Genomic DNA, 16,416 nt, shown 5'->3' on the forward strand with positions numbered 1-16,416 from the left:
GGGGGGAGGGGGTGTGTGTTAATGTTTATAGGGTGTCCTCGCGGGGGGAGTGTGTGTTAATATTTACAAGGACTCCCCCGGGTGGTGAGGGGGAGTGTGTGTTAATATTTACAAGGACTCCCCCGGGTGGTGAGGGGGTGTGTGTGTTAATATTTATAGGGTGTCCTCGCGGGGGGAGTGTGTGTTAATATTTACAAGGACTCCCCCGGGTGGTGAGGGGGGGTGTGTGTTAATGTTTATAGGGTGTCCTCGCGGGGGGAGTGTGTGTTAATATTTACAGGGTGTCTCTGAAGAGACGTCTGAGGGGTGATCTCTGTGATACTGAGCAGTGACATTACTTCCCTGACCAGTGGCACACTGAGAGGTAGATGGTGTGTAACAGCACACTGAGAGGGGTAGATGGTGTGTAACAGCACACTGAGAGGTAGATGGTGTGTAACAGCACACTGAGAGGGGTAGATGGTGAGTAACAGCACACTGAGAGGGGTAGATGGTGTGTAACAGTACACTGAGAGGGGTAGATGGTGTGTAACTGCACACTGAGAGGTAGATGGTGTGTAACTGCACACTGAGAGGTAGATGGTGTGTAACTGCACACTGAGAGGTAGATGGTGTGTAACTGCACACTGAGAGGGGTAGATGGTGTGTAACAGCACACTGAGAGGGGTAGATGGTGTGTAACAGCACACTGAGAGGGGTAGATGGTGTGTAACAACACACTGAGAGGTAGATGGTGTGTAACAGCACACTGAGAGGTAGATGGTGTGTAACAGCACACAGAGAGAGGTAGATGGTGTGTAACAGCACACTGAGAGGTAGATGGTGTGTAACAGCACACTGAGAGAGGTAGATGGTGTGTAACAGCACACAGAGAGGTAGATGGTGTGTAACAGCACACAGAGAGTTGTAGATGGTGTGTAACTGCACACTGAGAGGTAGATGGTGTGTAACTGCACACTGAGAGGTAGATGGTGTGTAACAGCACACTGAGAGGTAGATGGTGTGTAACAGCACACTGAGAGGTAGATGGTGTGTAACAGCACACTGAGAGGTAGATGGTGTGTAACAGCACACTGAGAGGTAGATGGTGTGTAACAGCACACTGTGAGGTAGATGGTGTGTAACAACACACTGTGAGGTAGATGGTGTGTAACAGCACACTGAGAGGTAGATGGTGTGTAACAGGACACTGAGAGAGGTAGATGGTGTGTAACAGGACACTGAGAGAGGTAGATGGTGTGTAACAGCACACTGAGAGGGGTAGATGGTGTGTAACAGCACACTGAGAGGGGTAGATGGTGTGTAACAGCACACAGAGGGGTAGATGGTGTGTAACAGCACACAGAGAGGTAGATGGTGTGTAACAGCACACTGAGAGGTAGATGGTGTGTAACAGGACGCTGAGAGAGGTAGATGGTGTGTAACAGCACACTGAGAGGTAGATGGTGTGTAACAGCACACTGAGAGGTAGATGGTGTGTAACAGGACACTGAGAGGGGTAGATGGTGTGTAACAGCACACAGAGAGAGGTAGATGGTGTGTAACAGCACACTGAGAGGGGTAGATGGTGTGTAACAGCATACAGAGAGGGGTAGATGGTGTGTAACAGCACACAGAGGGGTAGATGGTGTGTAACAGCACACAGAGAGGTGTAGATGGTGTGTAACAGCACACTGAGAGGTAGATGGTGTGTAACAGCACACTGAGAGGGGTAGATGGTGTGTAACAGCACACAGAGAGGTAGATGGTGTGTAACAGCACACAGAGAGGTAGATGGTGTGTAACAGCACACTGAGAGGGGTAGATGGTGTGTAACAGCACACTGAGAGAGGTAGATGGTGTGTAACAGCACACAGAGAGGTAGATGGTGTGTAACAGCACACAGAGGTAGATGGTGTGTAACAGCACACTGAGAGGGGTAGATGGTGTGTAACAGCACACTGAGAGGGGTAGATGGTGTGTAACAGCACACTGTGAGGTAGATGGTGTGTAACAGCACACAGAGGGGTAGATGGTGTGTAACAGCACACTGAGAGGTAGATGGTGTGTAACAGGACACTGAGAGAGGTAGATGGTGTGTAACAGCACACTGAGGGGTAGATGGTGTGTAACAGCACACAGAGAGGGATAGATGGTGTGTAACAGCACACAGAGGGGTAGATGGTGTGTAACAGCACACAGAGAGGTAGATGGTGTGTAACAGCACACTGAGAGGGGTAGATGGTGTGTAACAGCACACAGAGAGGTAGATGGTGTGTAACAGCACACTGAGAGGGGTAGATGTTGTGTAACAGCACACTGAGAGGGGTAGATGGTGTGTAACAGCACACAGAGAGGTAGATGGTGAGTAACAGCACACAGAGAGGGGTAGATGGTGTGTAACAGCACACTGAGAGGGGTAGATGGTGTGTAACAGCACACAGAGAGGTAGATGGTGTGTAACAGCACACAGAGGTAGATGGTGTGTAACAGCACACTGAGAGGGGTAGATGGTGTGTAACAGCACACAGAGAGGTAGATGGTGTGTAACAGCACACTGAGAGGGGTAGATGGTGTGTAACAGCACACTGAGAGGTAGATGGTGTGTAACAGCACACAGAGGGGTAGATGGTGTGTAACAGCACACAGAGGGGTAGATGGTGTGTAACAGCACACTGAGAGGTAGATGGTGTGTAACAGCACACTGAGAGGTAGATGGTGTGTAACAGCACACTGAGAGGTAGATGGTGTGTAACAGCACACAGAGAGGTAGATGGTGTGTAACAGCACACTGAGAGGTAGATGGTGTGTAACAGCACACTGAGAGGTAGATGGTGTGTAACAGGACACTGAGAGAGGTAGATGGTGTGTAACAGGACACTGAGAGGGGTAGATGGTGTGTAACAGCACACTGAGAGGTAGATGGTGTGTAACAGGACACTGAGAGAGGTAGATGGTGTGTAACAGCACACTGAGAGGGGTAGATGGTGTGTAACAGCACACTGAGAGGTAGATGGTGTGTAACAGCACACTGAGAGGTAGATGGTGTGTAACAGGACACTGAGAGGGGTAGATGGTGTGTAACAGCACACTGTGAGGTAGATGGTGTGTAACAGCACACTGAGGTAGATGGTGTGTAACAGCACACTGAGAGGTAGATGGTGTGTAACAGCACACAGAGGGGTAGATGGTGTGTAACAGCACACTGAGAGGGGTAGATAGTGTGTAACAGCACACTGAGAGGTAGATGGTGTGTAACAGGACACTGAGAGAGGTAGATGGTGTGTAACAGCACACTGAGAGGGGTAGATGGTGTGTAACAGCACACAGAGAGGGGTAGATGGTGTGTAACAGCACACAGAGGTAGATGGTGTGTAACAGCACACTGAGGTAGATGGTGTGTAACAGCACACTGAGAGGTAGATGGTGTGTAACAGCACACAGAGGGGTAGATGGTGTGTAACAGCACACTGAGAGGGGTAGATAGTGTGTAACAGCACACAGAGAGGAGTAGATGGTGTGTAACAGCACACAGAGAGGGGTAGATGGTGTGTAACAGCACACTGAGAGGTAGATGGTGTGTAACAGCACACTGAGAGGTAGATGGTGTGTAACAGGACACTGAGAGAGGTAGATGGTGTGTAACAGCACACTGAGAGGGGTAGATGGTGTGTAACAGCACACAGAGAGGGGTAGATGGTGTGTAACAGCACACAGAGGTAGATGGTGTGTAACAGCACACTGAGAGGGGTAGATGGTGTGTAACAGCACACAGAGAGGAGTAGATGGTGTGTAACAGCACACAGAGAGGGGTAGATGGTGTGTAACAGCACACAGAGAGGGGTAGATGGTGTGTAACAGCACACAGAGGTAGATGGTGTGTAACAGCACACAGAGGGGTAGATGGTGTGTAACAGCACACAGAGGGGTAGATGGTGTGTAACAGCACACTGAGAGGTAGATGGTGTGTAACAGCACACTGAGAGGTAGATGGTGTGTAACAGCACACTGAGAGGGGTAGATGGTGTGTAACAGCACACTGAGAGGGGTAGATGGTGTGTAACAGCACACTGAGAGGTAGATGGTGTGTAACAGCACACTGAGAGGTAGATGGTGTGTAACAGCACACTGAGAGGTAGATGGTGTGTAACAGCACACTGAGAGGTAGATGGTGTGTAACAGGACACTGAGAGGTAGATGGTGTGTAACAGCACACTGAGAGGGGTAGATGGTGTGTAACAGCACACTGAGAGAGGTAGATGGTGTGTAACAGCACACAGAGGGGTAGATGGTGTGTAACAGCACACTGTGAGGTAGATGGTGTGTAACAGGACACTGAGAGGTAGATGGTGTGTAACAGCACACTGAGAGGGGTAGATGGTGTGTAACAGCACACTGAGAGAGGTAGATGGTGTGTAACAGCACACAGAAGGCTAGATGGTGTGTAACAGCACTGAGAGGGGTAGATGGTGTGTAACAGCACACTGTGAGGTAGATGGTGTGTAACAGCACACAGAGGGGTAGATGGTGTGTAACAGCACACAGAGGTAGATGGTGTGTAACAGCACACTGAGAGGTAGATGGTGTGTAACAGCACACTGTGAGGTAGATGGTGTGTAACAGCACACTGAGAGGTAGATGGTGTGTAACAGCACACTGAGAGGTAGATGGTGTGTAACAGGACACTGAGAGGTAGATGGTGTGTAACAGCACACTGAGAGAGGTAGATGGTGTGTAACAGCACACAGAAGGCTAGATGGTGTGTAACAGCACTGAGAGGGGTAGATGGTGTGTAACAGCACACTGTGAGGTAGATGGTGTGTAACAGCACACAGAGGGGTAGATGGTGTGTAACAGCACACAGAGGTAGATGGTGTGTAACAGCACACTGAGAGGTAGATGGTGTGTAACAGCACACTGTGAGGTAGATGGTGTGTAACAGCACACTGAGAGGTAGATGGTGTGTAACAGCACACAGATGGGTAGATGGTGTGTAACAGCACACTGAGAGGGGTAGATGGTGTGTAACAGCACACTGAGAGGTAGATGGTGTGTAACAGCACACAGAGGGGTAGATGGTGTGTAACAGCACACTGAGAGGGGTAGATGGTGTGTAACAGCACACTGAGAGGCAGATGGTGTGTAACAGCACACTGAGGGGTAGATGGTGTGTAACAGCACACAGAGAGGTAGATGGTGTGTAACAGCACACTGAGAGGTAGATGGTGTGTAACAGCACACTGAGAGGGGTAGATGGTGTGTAACAGCACACAGAGAGGTAGATGGTGTGTAACAGCACACTGAGAGAGGTAGATGGTGTGTAACAGGACACTGAGAGAGGTAGATGGTGTGTAACAGCACACTGAGAGAGGTAGATGGTGTGTAACAGCACACTGAGAGAGGTAGATGGTGTGTAACAGCACACTGAGAGGTAGATGGTGTGTAACAGGACACTGAGAGAGGTAGATGGTGTGTAACAGCACACAGAGAGGTAGATGGTGTGTAACAGCACACTGAGAGAGGTAGATGGTGTGTAACAGCACACTGAGAGAGGTAGATGGTGTGTAACAGCACACTGAGAGAGGTAGATGGTGTGGAACAGCACACTGAGAGGTAGATGGTGTGTAACAGCACACTGAGAGGTAGATGGTGTGTAACAGCACACTGAGAGAGGTAGATGGTGTGTAACAGCACACTGAGAGAGGTAGATGGTGTGTAACAGCACACTGAGAGGTAGATGGTGTGTAACAGGACACTGAGAGAGGTAGATGGTGTGTAACAGCACACAGAGAGGTAGATGGTGTGTAACAGCACACTGAGAGGTAGATGGTGTGTAACAGCACACTGAGAGGCAGATGGTGTGTAACAGCACACTGAGAGGTAGATGGTGTGTAACAGCACACTGTGAGGTAGATGGTGTGTAACAGCACACTGAGGTAGATGGTGTGTAACAGCACACTGAGAGGTAGATGGTGTGTAACAGCACACAGAGGGGTAGATGGTGTGTAACAGCACACTGAGAGGGGTAGATAGTGTGTAACAGCACACTGAGAGGTAGATGGTGTGTAACAGCACACTGAGAGGGGTAGATGGTGTGTAACAGCACACTGAGAGGGGTAGATGGTGTGTAACAGCACACAGAGAGGGGTAGATGTTGTGTAACAGCACACTGAGAGGCAGATGGTGTGTAACAGCACACAGAGAGGTAGATGGTGTGTAACAGCACACTGAGAGAGGTAGATGGTGTGTAACAGCACACTGAGAGGTAGATGGTGTGTAACAGCACACAGAGAGGTAGATGGTGTGTAACAGCACACAGAGGGATAGATGGTGTGTAACAGCACACAGAGAGGGGTAGATGCTGTGTAACAGCACACTGAGAGGTAGATGGTGTGTAACAGCACACTGAGAGGTAGATGGTGTGTAACAGCACACTGAGAGGTAGATGGTGTGTAACAGCACACTGAGAGGTAGATGGTGTGTAACAGCACACTGAGAGGGGTAGATGGTGTGTAACAGCACACTGAGAGGTAGATGGTGTGTAACAGCACACTGAGAGGTAGATGGTGTGTAACAGCACACTGAGAGGGGTAGATGGTGTGTAACAGCACACTGAGAGGTAGATGGTGTGTAACAGCACACTGAGAGGTAGATGGTGTGTAACAGCACACAGAGAGGTAGATGGTGTGTAACAGCACACAGAGAGGTAGATGGTGTGTAACAGCACACTGAGAGGTAGATGGTGTGTAACAGTACACTGAGAGAGGTAGATGGTGTGTAACAGCACAGTGAGAGGGGTAGATGGTGTGTAACAGCACACAGAGAGGGGTAGATGGTGTGTAACAGCACACACAGAGGGGTAGATGGTGTGTAACAGCACACAGAGAGGTAGATGGTGTGTAACAGCACACTGAGAGGGGTAGATGGTGTGTAACAGCACACAGAGATAGATGGTGTGTAACAGCACACTGAGAGGGATAGATGGTGTGTAACAGCACACAGAGAGGTAGATGGTGTGTAACAGCACACTGAGAGGGGTAGATGGTGTGTAACAGCACACTGAGAGGTAGATGGTGTGTAACAGCACACTGAGAGGGGTAGATGGTGTGTAACAGCACACAGAGAGGGGTAGATGGTGTGTAACAGCACACACAGAGGGGTAGATGGTGTGTAACAGCACACTGAGAGGTAGATGGTGTGTAACAGCACACTGAGAGGTAGATGGTGTGTAACAGGACACTGAGAGAGGTAGATGGTGTGTAACAGCACACTGAGAGGTAGATGGTGTGTAACAGCACACTGAGAGGTAGATGGTGTGTAACAGGACACTGAGAGAGGTAGATGGTGTGTAACAGCACACAGAGAGGGGTAGATGGTGTGTAACAGCACACTGAGAGGGGTAGATGGTGTGTAACAGCACACAGAGAGGGGTAGATGGTGTGTAACAGCACACTGAGAGGGGTAGATGGTGTGTAACAGCACACTGAGAGGGGTAGATGGTGTGTAACAGCACACTGAGAGGGGTAGATGGTGTGTAACAGCACACAGAGAGGGGTAGATGGTGTGTAACAGCACACTGAGAGGGGTAGATGGTGTGTAACAGCACACTGAGAGGTAGATGGTGTGTAACAGGACACTGAGAGAGGTAGATGGTGTGTAACAGCACACTGAGAGGGGTAGATGGTGTGTAACAGCACACTGAGAGGTAGATGGTGTGTAACAGCACACTGAGAGGTAGATGGTCTGTAACAGGATACTGAGAGAGGTAGATGGTGTGTAACAGGACACTGAGAGGTAGATGGTGTGTAACAGCACACTGAGAGGGGTAGATGGTGTGTAACAGCACACTGAGAGAGGTAGATGGTGTGTAACAGCACACAGAGGGGTAGATGGTGTGTAACAGCACACTGAGAGGTAGATGGTGTGTAACAGCACACTGAGAGGTAGATGGTGTGTAACAGCACACAGAGAGGTAGATGGTGTGTAACAGCACACTGAGAGGTAGATGGTGTGTAACAACACACTGAGAGGGGTAGATGGTGTGTAACAGCACACAGAGAGGTAGATGGTGTGTAACAGCACACAGAGAGGTAGATGGTGTGTAACAGCACACTGAGAGGTAGATGGTGTGTAACAGCACACTGAGAGGTAGATGGTGTGTAACAGCACACTGAGAGGTAGATGGTGTGTAACAACACACTGAGAGGGGTAGATGGTGTGTAACAGCACACAGAGAGAGGTAGATGGTGTGTAACAGCACACAGAGAGGGGTAGATGGTGTGTAACAGCACACTGAGAGGTAGATGCTGTGTAACAGCACACAGAGGGGTAGATGCTGTGTAACAGCACACTGAGAGAGGTAGATGGTGTGTAACAGCACACAGAGGGGTATATGGTGTGTAACAGCACACAGAGGGATAGATGCTGTGTAACAGCACACTGAGAGAGGTAGATGGTGTGTAACAGCACACAGAGGGGTAGATGGTGTGTAACAGCACACAGAGGGATAGATGGTGTGTAACAGCACACTGAGAGGGGTAGATGGTGTGTAACAGCACACTGAGAGAGGTAGATGGTGTGTAACAGCACACAGAGAGGGGTAGATGGTGTGTAACAGCACACTGAGAGAGGTAGATGGTGTGTAACAGCACACAGAGGTAAATGGTGTGTAACAGCACACTGAGAGAGGTAGATGGTGTGTCACAGCACACAGAGGTAGATGGTGTGTAACAGCACACAGAGGGGTAGATGGTGTGTAACAGCACACAGAGAGGTAGATGGTGTGTAACAGCACACTGAGAGGTAGATGGTGTGTAACAGCACACTGAGAGGGGTAGATGGTGTGTAACAGCACACTGAGAGAGGTAGATGGTGTGTAACAGCACACAGAGAGGGGTAGATGGTGTGTAACAGCACACAGAGAGGTAGATGGTGTGTAACAGCACACAGAGGTAAATGGTGTGTAACAGCACACTGAGAGAGGTAGATGGTGTGTCACAGCACACTGAGAGAGGTAGATGGTGTGTAACAGCACACAGAGGGGTAGATGGTGTGTAACAGCACACAGAGAGGTAGATGGTGTGTAACAGCACACTGAGAGGTAGATGGTGTGTAACAGCACACTGAGAGGTAGATGGTGTGTAACAGCACACAGAGAGGTAGATGGTGTGTAACAGCACACAGAGAGGTAGATGGTGTGTAACAGCACACTGAGAGGTAGATGGTGTGTAACAGCACACTGAGAGGGGTAGATGGTGTGTAACAGCACACAGAGAGGTAGATGGTGTGTAACAGCACACAGAGAGGTAGATGGTGTGTAACAGCACACAGAGAGGTAGATGGTGTGTAACAGCACACTGAGAGGTAGATGGTGTGTAACAGCACACTGAGAGGGGTAGATGGTGTGTAACAGCACACAGAGAGGGGTAGATGGTGTGTAACAGCACACAGAGGTAGATGGTGTGTAACAGCACACAGAGGGGTAGATGGTGTGTAACAGAACACAGAGAGGGGTAGATGGTGTGTAACAGCACACAGAGAGGGGTAGATGGTGTGTAACAGCACACAGAGAGGGGTAGTTGGTGTGTAACAGCACACAGAGAGGGGTAGATGGTGTGTAACAGCACACAGAGGGGTCGATGGTGTGTAACAGCACACAGAGAGGTAGATGGTGAGTAACAGCACACAGAGAGGGGTAGATGGTGTGTAACAGCACACAGAGGTAAATGGTGTGTAACAGCACACTGAGAGAGGTAGATGGTGTGTAACAGCACACAGAGGGGTAGATGGTGTGTAACAGCACACTGAGAGGTAGATGGTGTGTAACAGCACACTGAGAGGTAGATGGTGTGTAACAGCACACAGAGAGGTAGATGGTGTGTAACAGCACACTGAGAGGGGTAGATGGTGTGTAACAGCACACTGAGAGGTAGATGGTGTGTAACAGCACACTGAGAGGTAGATGGTGTGTAACGGCACACTGAGAGGTAGATGGTGTGTAACAGCACACAGAGAGGTAGATGGTGTGTAACAGCACACTGAGAGGTACATGGTGTGTAACGGCACACAGAGAGGTAAATGGTGTGTAACGGCACACTGAGAGGTAGATGGTGTGTAACGGCACACTGAGAGGGGTAGATGGTGTGTAACAGCACACTGAGAGGTAGATGGTGTGTAACAGCACACTGAGAGGTACATGGTGTGTAACGGCACACAGAGAGGTAAATGGTGTGTAACGGCACACTGAGAGGTAGATGGTGTGTAACGGCACACTGAGAGGGGTAGATGGTGTGTAACAGCACACTGAGAGGTAGATGGTGTGTAACAGCACACAGAGAGGTAGATGGTGTGTAACAGCACACAGAGAGGGGTAGATGGTGTGTAACAGCACACAGAGGTAGATGGTGTGTAACAGCACACTGAGAGGTAGATGGTGTGTAACAGCACACAGAGGGGTAGATGGTGTGTAACAGCACACTGAGAGGTAGATGGTGTGTAACAGCACACTGAGAGGTAGATGGTGTGTAACAGCACACTGAGAGGTAGAAGGTGTGTAACAGCACACTGAGAGGTAGATGGTGTGTCACAGCACACTGAGAGGTAGAAGGTGTGTAACAGCACACTGAGTGGTAGATGGTGTGATGCAGCTGTCCTGCAGCCAAAAGGAATCTCTCTCAGTCCGACCGTATACACCAGATAACCGGGGTGTGATTTCTGTCTGGAATAAAGTACCTGCTGACACCGGCGGTGTCTTTTGTTGGAGTTGATCAAATTCTATTATCAAACATCTCTCCCGCGTCGTCGATCGGTGTTAATTTTATTGACAACTTCATAGCCATGTAAGACAGGGTTACAGGTCTGCTCAGGCCTGTCACTGTATAACACTGAGGTACAGTACTGGTGGGGACAGGTCTGTCACTGTATAACACTGGGGTACAGTACTGGTGGGGACAGGTCTGTCACTGTATAACACAGGGGTACAGTACTGGTGGGGACAGGTCTGTCACTGTATAACACTGGGGTACAGTACTGGTGGGGACAGGTCTGTCACTGTGTAACACTGGGGTACAGTACTGGTGGGGACAGGTCTGTCACTGTATAACACTGGGGTACAGTACTGGTGGGGACAGGTCTGTCACTGTATAACACTGGGGTACAGTACTGGTGGGGACAGGTCTGTCACTGTATAACACAGGGGTACAGTACTGGTGGGGACAGGTCTGTCCCTGTGTAACATGGGGAACAGTACTGGTGGGGACAGGTCTGTCACTGTATAACACTGGGGTACAGTACTGGTGGGGACAGGTCTGTCCCTGTATAACACTGGGGTACAGTACTGATGGGGGACAGGTCTGTCACTGTATAACACTGGGGTACAGTACTGGTGGGGACAGGTCTGTCACTGTATAACACTGGGGTACAGTACTGGTGGGGACAGGTCTGTCACTGTATAACACTGGGGTACAGTCCCGGTGGGGACAGGTCTGTCACTGTATAACACTGGGGTACAGTACTGGTGGGGACAGGTCTGTCACTGTATAACACTGGGGTACAGTACTGGTGGGGACAGGTCTGTCACTGTATAACACTGGGGTACAGTACTGGTGGGGACAGGTCTGTCCCTGTATAACACTGGGGTACAGTCCTGTTGGGTACAGGGCTTTCCGTGTACACGTCTCCAAAGAACACATGCACAAAATCTGTCTGACACACTCAACTCCTCACTGCTGAAGACTTGTAGCTGTGGTCTCCCACATCAGCGACCAGCCCCAGACTTTCACCCTGTCTCCCCAGAGTTTGCCTGCCCCCTCCCCAGGCATAATCAGAGGATCAGTGAGCCAAGAATACTACAGCATGGGTACAGGCCATTCCGCCCCTCCGAACCTGTGCTGTTCCAGATCCTCTATATCTAAACCTGTCGCCTATTTTCTAAGGATCTGTACCTCTCTGCTCCCTGCTCATTCATGTATCAGTCTCGATACATCTTAAATGGCGCTATCGTGCCAGCCTCTACCACCTCCGCTGGCAACACATTCCAGGCACCCACCACTCTCCGCTGAAAGAACTTTCCCTGCATATCTCCCTTAAACTTATTCCCCTCTCACCTTGAACTCGTGACCCAGAGTAATTGAGTCCCCCACTCTCTGGGGGAGAAGCTACTTGCTATCCCCCCTTTCAAAACCTCTCATGATTTTGTAGCCCTCAATCAGGTCCCCCCCCCAACCTGTGTCTTTCTCATGAAAATAATCCCATTCTCCTCAACCTCTCTTCAAGCTCATGCCCTGCAGAACAGGTAGCATCCTGGTGAACCTCCCCTGCACTATCTCCAAAGCATCCACATCCCTTTGGTAATGTGGGTGACCAGAACTGTCCGCTGTATTCCAAATGTGACTGAACCAAAGTCATATACAACTGTACCATGACCTGCCAACTCTTGTACTCAGTACCCCCGTCCGATGAAGGAAAGCGTGCTGTATGCCTTCTTGACCACTTTGTTGACCTGCGTTACCACCTTCAGGGAACTGTGGACCTGAACACCCAGATCTCTCTGTACATCAATTTTCCCCAGGGCTTTTCCATTTACTGTATAGCTCGCTCTTGAACTGGATCTTCCAAAATGCATCACCTCGCGTTTGCACAGATTGAACTCCATCTGCCACTTCTCTGTCCAACTCTCCAATCGACTTGCATCCTGCTGTACTCTCCGAAACGTCTCCTTCACTGTTGGCTTCTCCGCCAATCTTTGCTGATCACACTAAGTTGCTAAGAGGACCACCCAGTCCTTCCTCCAGATCATTTGCGTTGATCACAAACAGCAGTGGTCCCAGCACGGATCCCTGTTGGGGACACCACCCGTCACAGGTCTCCCTTCCACGAGTACACTCTGTCTCTGGTTGCCCAGCCCTCGAGCTGGTAAATCCCGGACCCACGTGACTTCACTGTCTCTATCAGTCGACCACGGGGAACCTTATCAGATGCCTTCCTGAAGTCCATGTATAAGACATCAACAGCCCTTCCCTCATCAATCAACTTGGCCACTTGCTCAAATAACTCCATTAATGAAGTAAGATATGACCTTCCCTGCACAAAACCACGTCGCCTATCACCAATAAGCCCTTTTTTTCCCCAAGTGGGAATAGATCCTGTCCCTCAGTTTTCTGCAGGAGCGTGCCCACTACTGATGCCAGGCTCACTGGTCTATAATTACCTGGATGATCCCTGCTCCCATCCGGACCTGGGGACTTGTCCGCCTTAATGCGGCAGATACGGGCACTGTCGGAGGGTCAGTGCTGAGGGAGTAGGCACTGTCGGAGGGTCAGTGCTGAGGGAGTGGGCACTGTCGGAGGGTCAGTGCTGAGGGAGTGGGCACTGTCGGAGGGTCAGTGCTGAGGGAGTGGGCACTGTCGGAGGGTCAGTGCTGAGGGAGTGGGCACTGTCGGAGGGTCAGTGCTGAGGGAGTGGGCGCTGTCAGAGGGTCAGTGCTCAGGGAGTGGGCACTGTCGGGGGGTCAGTGCTGAGGGAGTGGGCACTGTCGGGGGGTCAGTGCTGAGGGAGTGGGCACTGTCGGGGGGTCAGTGCTGAGGGAGTGGGCACTGTCGGGGGGTCAGTGCTGAGGGAGTGGGCACTGTCGGAGGGTCAGTGCTGAGGGAGCGGGCGCTGTCGGAGGGTCAGCGCTGAGGGAGTGCCGCACTGTCGGGGGGTCAGTGCTGAGGGAGTGGGCACTGTCCGTGGGTCAGTGCTGAGGGAGTGCCGCACTGTCGGAGGGTCAGCGCTGAGGGAGTGGGCACTGTCGGAGGGTCAGCGCTGAGGGAGTGGGCACTGTCGGAGGGTCAGCGCTGAGGGAGTGGGCGCTGTCGGACGGTCAGCGCTGAGGGAGTGGGCGCTGTCGGACGGTCAGCGCTGAGGGAGTGGGCGCTGTCGGACGGTCAGCGCTGAGGGAGTGGGCGCTGTCAGAGGGTCAGTGCTCAGGGAGTGGGCACTGTCGGGGGGTCAGTGCTGAGGGAGTGGGCACTGTCGGAGGGTCAGTGCTGAGGGAGCGGGCACTGTCGGAGGGTCAGTGCTGAGGGAGCGGGCACTGTCAGAGGGTCAGTGCTGAGGGAGCGGGCACTGTCAGAGGGTCAGTGCTGAGGGAGCGCCGCACTGTCGGAGGGTCAGTGCTGAGGGAGTGGGCACTGTCGGAGGGTCAGTGCTGAGGGAGTGGGCACTGTTGGAGGGTCAGTGCTGAGGGAGTGGGCGCTGTCGGAGGGTCAGTGCTGAGGGAGTGGGCACTCCGCGTTAAGAGATTTGTCCCTGGATTGTGTCGGCAGCTGGAGAAACCACGCTCAGTTTGGAGTCAGCAGTGACCACATTTTCAGATGGGTCCCCGGGCTGCTGTCTGTCGGTCTCTTCAACCAATTCGGTCAAAACGCAGCCGATCGGCGAGGGAACCCGCTCCTTGCCACGTTCCTGCTCTGGCAGGACGCGAGGACTGAAGACTTGTAGGATGCCGTCCCAAGAAACGGTGTGCGCGCGCTGTACCAAATCTGTCCAGGAGCTCCCCCCACCCCACCCCAAGAGAAAGCAGGGCTGGCTCGCAGAGAAATTCATTTTGGATTTACTTGTGGGAATGTGGGTATTAGCCTGGCATTTACCACCCATCCCTAACTGCCCCCTCCCCCAGAAAAGACAGTGAGCTGCCTTATTAGACCGGAGAAGTTACCCCACCCCATGTGTGTGACATAGGGACCCCCCCTGCCCCCCATCGTAGTGCCCTCAGGGAGGACATTCCAAGATTTTCCTGTTCTGGACGGGGATTGGCTTGGAGGGGAGGGAGGGTGTGGTGTTCCCATGTACCTGCTGCCCCCTCGTCCTTCCAGGTGGGAGCGGTCGTGACTTCGGAAGGTGCTGCGTGAGGTGAGTTTCTGCAGCGCGTCTTGTCCAGGGTGCACACACTGCCGCTCCTGAACGTCGGTGGGGGGGTGGGAGGGAGGGAACGTTGTGCCAATAGAACAGGGGGCGACTTTGTCCCTGGACGCTGTCGGGATTCCCGAATGTCATCGGAGCTGCCCCCATCCAGGGCACGTGGGGAGTTTTCCCTCACCTCCTGACCCCCCAACCCAAAAAGCCTGTCCACTGTCAATGAGATACAAGTCAGGAGTGTGAGTTACTTGCTGCAGGATTCCCCAGCCTCTGACCTGCTCTTGTCGCTCCAATTTATGATAATCCCTTCATCAGGAAAACCATGCCTGAAACGTCGATTCTCCTGCTCCTCGGGCGCTGCCTGACCTGCTGTGCTTTTCCAGCGCCACACTCTCAACTCTGATCACCAGCGTCTGTCGTCCTCACTTTCTCCTAACGGCTGGTCCAGTTCAGTTTCTGCTCAATGGGAGCCCCCAGGATGTTGATAGTGAGGGGGAAGAGAGGGGGATTCAGTGACGGTAACACCATTGAACGTCAAAGGGGGCGATGGTTAGATTCTCTCTCAATGGGAACCCCCAGGATGTTGATAGTGGGGGGGAGGGGGGATTCAGTGACGGTAACACCATTGAACGTCAAGGGGGCGATGGTTAGATTCTCTCTCAATGGGAATCCCCAGGATGTTGATAGTGGGGGGGAGGGGGGATTCAGTGACGGTAACACCATTGAACGTCAAGGGGGCGATGGTTAGATTCTCTCTCAATGGGAATCCCCAGGATGTTGATAGTGGGGGGAGGGGGGATTCAGTGACGGTAACACCATTGAACGTCAAGGGGGCGATGGCTAGATTCTCCCTTATTGGTGATGGTCAGAGCCTGGCATTTGGATGGCATGAATGTTCCTTGCCACTTGTCAGCCCAAGCCTGGGTATTGCCCAGATCCTGCTGGATTTGGACACGGACTATCTCAGTATCTGTGGGACGGGCGAATGGGGCTGAACTCTGTGTGACCATCGGTGGACACCCTCCCACTTCTGACCTTACGCTGGGGGGGGGGGTTGACGGGGGAAGGGTCATTGATGAAGCAGCTGAAGGAGGGTTGGGGTCTGGGACACTACCCTGAAGGACTCCTGCAGAGATATCCTGGAGCTGAGATGTCTGACCCTCCAACAACCACAACCCACTTCCTCTGTGCCAGGTGGGACTCTGAGCGGTGGAGGGTGTGTGCCCATTCATCCCAGTTTGTCTCGGAGCTCCGTGATGCCACACTCGGTCGGATACAGCCCCCATACCAAGAGCTGTACCTCTCCCCTTCTGCAATCTGGCTCCTTTTTTCCACGTTTGACCCAAGGCTGTAATGAGGTCCAGAACTGAGTGACCCTGGGGGAACCCCCCAAACTGGGCGTCACCGAGCAGGTCATTGGTGAGCGGGTGCTGCTCGATAGCACTGTTGGTAACCCCTTCCCTCACGTCACTGACCACGGAGAGGAGACTGATGGGGTGGTGGGGAAGCAGGAATTGGCCAGATTGGATCTGTCCGGCT

The sequence above is a fragment of the Chiloscyllium plagiosum genome, unplaced genomic scaffold (genome assembly GCF_037043375.1).
Source record: "Chiloscyllium plagiosum isolate Xiang-an unplaced genomic scaffold, Cpla_swu_hap1 HiC_scaffold_49, whole genome shotgun sequence".
NCBI classification, from domain to species: Eukaryota; Metazoa; Chordata; class Chondrichthyes; order Orectolobiformes; family Hemiscylliidae; genus Chiloscyllium; species Chiloscyllium plagiosum.